Source organism: Sinocyclocheilus anshuiensis, unplaced genomic scaffold (assembly GCF_001515605.1).
Source record: "Sinocyclocheilus anshuiensis isolate Anshui unplaced genomic scaffold, SAMN03320099.WGS_v1.1 scaffold117, whole genome shotgun sequence".
In the NCBI taxonomy this organism is placed as follows: domain Eukaryota; kingdom Metazoa; phylum Chordata; class Actinopteri; order Cypriniformes; family Cyprinidae; genus Sinocyclocheilus; species Sinocyclocheilus anshuiensis.
In genome coordinates this window covers 763,751-767,871 of record NW_015536624.1, presented here as the reverse complement: position 1 = coordinate 767,871, position 4,121 = coordinate 763,751, and the positions used below count along the sequence as shown (strand labels likewise).

Sequence of the window (4,121 nt, the reverse complement as noted above, 5' to 3'; positions counted from 1 at the left end):
TCAAAAGTGATGATAAAGACATTTATAATGTTACAAAAGATTTCTATTTCATATAAATGCTGTTCTTCTGAACTTTCTATTCATCAAAGAATGCTGAAAACAATTTATTATAAGGTTTCCACAAAAATATGAAGCTGAATATTTCAACATTGATAATAATAAATGTTTCTTGAGCAAATCAGCATTTCTGAAGGATCATGTGACACTGAAGACTGGAGTAATGATGCTGAAAATTCAGTTTGCGTCACATGAATAAATTACACTTTAAAATAAATTAACATAGAAAACAGTTATTTGATTTCTGTTTTTACTGTATTTTTGATCAAATAAATTCAACCTTGGTGAGCAAGAGACTTTAGAAAACATTAAACCCCAAACTTTTTGAACTGTAGTGTATGCAGATATATACTGTATACGTGTATGTGTGTGTGTATATATATAGAGAAAGTATATTTTATCATATATTATGCAAATAATCAATGACTTTAAAACAGTAGTTTTTTATTGTACTGTTTGAATAAGTTACATTATTTGCAGTGCTTCATGGAATGCAAATTCCTTGCCTATACACAAAAGTGCAGTATTGTATGTTTGTTTGTTGTAAAATTCATGTGATACTAGCATACTACTCTTACTATTACTTTTTTCTAATCTATATATGGCAGAAATAGTACAAGCAGTGTGCAATTATGCTGTTGCAGCTCCAGCCAATGTCCCTAAACTTTGTTCGCGATGTGTTTGCTGCTTGCAACATATTTATATTTTGTTAGAATATATAGCTACTCTTGAATGAGAGATGTTTTTTTTGGTATTATTATGGTAGGTACTGCATCTAACTAGCAGGGGCTAAGCAGACCTTCAAAAAGTGTGCACACATTTTTACATTTTCACCTTTACAAATTCCCAAGCTGCTACAGTAAACACCTGTGAGTGGCTTCAAATCTTTGAATGAGACTCACAGTTTTGTTTAAAGCATTTAGCAGCAAGTAAATATGATATCATACGATAACAATTCCTTTTTTCCACACCTGTATATGGTGCAATCTATTTCAGATAAACCCGCCTTTAAATTACATGTAAAGACAAAACAAATTTGGCACATTTATATATCACTCAAATAATCTCTTTCTGTCTTAAGTAGGCAGTTAAAGTTCAGACTAAGCTAACAGATATCCACACACATGTATGCTTCAGTTCCTCATCCTTTCTCCTCTCAGTCTCTTTGCTCCATTCATTTGTCTTTCTTTTCTTCCGGGTGGGATATTGTATGTTTTCAGAGGCAGTCGACTTTTTCACAGTGCTCTGACTGACTGATCCTAAGACAGAGGTCGAAGGTCATGTTCAGAGGTCCTGACCTCCAGTGGAATGTCTGTGTGGGGGTTGTTATCAGGAGCCATTTGCGTTTTTTTTTTTTGGAGACGTGCAGGTGTAAAAACAGTTGAGGTTTTATGTCCAGACTTAAACATTTTGTGGGTATGTTTATGTCATTATGTGATTTGCTTAATTTCTTTTGTGAAATTGGTGCGTAAATGACACTATCAGTGGCTACAATTAATTCTTAGTGAATTCCCCATTGTTTATAAAGCAGATATATATTTTTTTACTTACCAGTATAAAGTGATAGTTTGCCCAAAAATGAAAATTTGATGTTATCTGCTTACCCCCAGGGCATCCAAGATGTAGATGACTTTGTTTCTTCAGTAGAACACAAACGAAGATTTTTAACTCAAGCCGTTGCAGTCTGTCAGTCATATAATGGAAGTGAATCAAGTTTCAGCAAATCTCAGTTTTTAGTCAAATTGTAATACAGTAGTTAAATTTTTTAATTAATTTTTCAGCCATTTATGAGCTATTAAATTTATCAGCTATTTATGAAATGTATTGACCATTTATCACTCTTCTACAGAAGCTTATTTCTGCCATGGAATAAAAAATTAATAAAGGAAATTGTGATTTTTTTTAATTTTTTTTTATCTCACAATTCTGACGTTTTAGATAAATTCAGAATTGCAAGATATAAAGTCGTAATTCTGAGAAGAAAAGTCTGACTGTAAGATATAAACTCGCTATTGTGAGGAAAAAAGTCAGAATTGTGAGATACTGTACTTTATACTGTCTGGGGAAAAAACGAATTGTGACACGTAAAGTCAGAATTCTGAGAAAAAAGTCAAAATTGCTAGATGTAAAATCAGAATTCTAAGAAAAGAGTCCAAATTGTGAGATGTAAATTCAGATTTCTAAGAAAAATTTGGGAGTTGTAAACTCGCAGTTACGAGTTACAATTGCAAAAGTAACAATTAGCATTTTTATTTTTGTATTTATCAAAAGCTTCCATAGTTTTCAGCCATATCAAAAAATTAATGGGTCATTGAAGTTGGCCAAAATTTTAATATCGGTGCAGCCTTAATATCCATACTAGCTCATCGTGCACAAAGCTTTTTCAGGGTTCGAACGTACAACCTTTCAGTGACCATCTTGATCTTTAACCGCTATATACCACCCATCCAGAAATATTTCTATTTCCTTTTAGCACTTTACAAATGTCAAACATTTGCCCTTTAAACTCCTGACGATAACGAGGAAAAAGCTAAAATAGATCAAATAGAGTCTAAACAAACATGTTTCTGTCTTGTCATGTGTAATTGCCATCACTTCCTCTCGCCTTGTTGTCTGTGTCTTTCTCTCTCTGTTTCATGTTTTCTACCCTCTGTGACCCTTTGCTTTTGTCTTCTTCATTCTTTTCCTCTAATTGGCACCTCGTTAGGGAATTCTTAATTGGAGGGATGAGCCAGGTGGCAGCTGAGCCGCGATTGCCCTCGTTAGTGTGTGAATGTGTGTGTGTGTTTGTCTTTGTTTAAGCAGAATAAATGTGGAGCAGCCTGCATGTGCTGATTATGTTCCATTCACCCATGTTGAACTCTAACACATTCCCCTAACGGCCCTCCGACACACTCACACACTCCCCCCACCTCGCTGTCTATGTGCCACTGACCATTTCCATTGATCCCAGGCAATAATAAAATGCAAAACAATAACCAATTAATGCAATTAAACACTCTTGTTATAAATTTGGATGATAAACTTTGATTGTTTTCATGCAAAAATGGGAATTCTGTCATTATTTACTCGCCCTCAGACAGTAGTGTGCAACATTGTTGTCACATTGTTTTTAAATGGCATCCAGTCATCATTTTGGAACTAAAACTGTTATTTTTAATCCAATTTTATGTAAAAATGTCTTCACATTTGGCAGTTTTTGCAATCAAAACATTAAACATCAAGTGCATTGCATTGTGGGATACTGTATTTCTAGTATTCCTGCAATGTGTTGTGGTTGTGTCGTTTACATTTTGTTAAATGCTGTAGGAGTGAGTATACAGTGCGCAGTACACATACTGTATTCTGTAAAAATAGTATAGTAGTATGCCATTCCTAACAGCCTTAAATTGTGACTGAGTCGTTTTGACAAAAAAAAAAAAAAAACTGGTTCAAATGAATAACTCACTCATAAAATAGATATTAAAAGTTGAACTATGTTGCCTTATGTGCTTATAGCTTATTCATTGTTGTGAATTCGTTGTGCGATGGTATGTGACCAAACGGATGATCTCAAACAGGTGTGGGGTCGCTGAGTCTCTTCAGGTCATTACACTGACCTCTGACCTTTCTCTTGCAAACCCTGGTCATTGAGGTGTTCTCTCTCACACACATACACACAAGATGTGTTCCGAAACATATTCAACTGATTTGATACACACAGCACACAAAAGTCTAAATCATATTATTAAATTAAATTCATTTCAATATATTAAAACCTTGTATGTAATATTTTTAGTATAAAAATTAAATATAAAAAATGCAAGTGTTCTCTCAGTTTGTCTGTCACTGTTTTAAATTCAGTAATCAATTTAAAATGAAAATTAAATGTCAATTAATTAAAATTGTAAATGTATTAAAACCTTGTATTTAATATATATATATATATATATATATATATAGACATATTAGTGCTGTCAAACGATTAATCACGATTATTCGCATCCAAAATAAAAGTTTTTGTTTACATAATATGTGTGTACTGTGTATATTTATTATGTATATATAAATACACACACATGCAT

At 33.0% G+C, this 4,121-nt stretch overlaps 1 protein-coding gene across 2 annotated transcripts in view; it reads left to right on the top strand.

The window, feature by feature from the left end:
• The window catches only part of LOC107704129 (bone morphogenetic protein receptor type-1B-like), a 67,713-nt gene that overhangs the window by 23,956 nt on the left and 39,636 nt on the right, over positions 1 to 4,121 (top strand). The window lies entirely within an intron of this gene.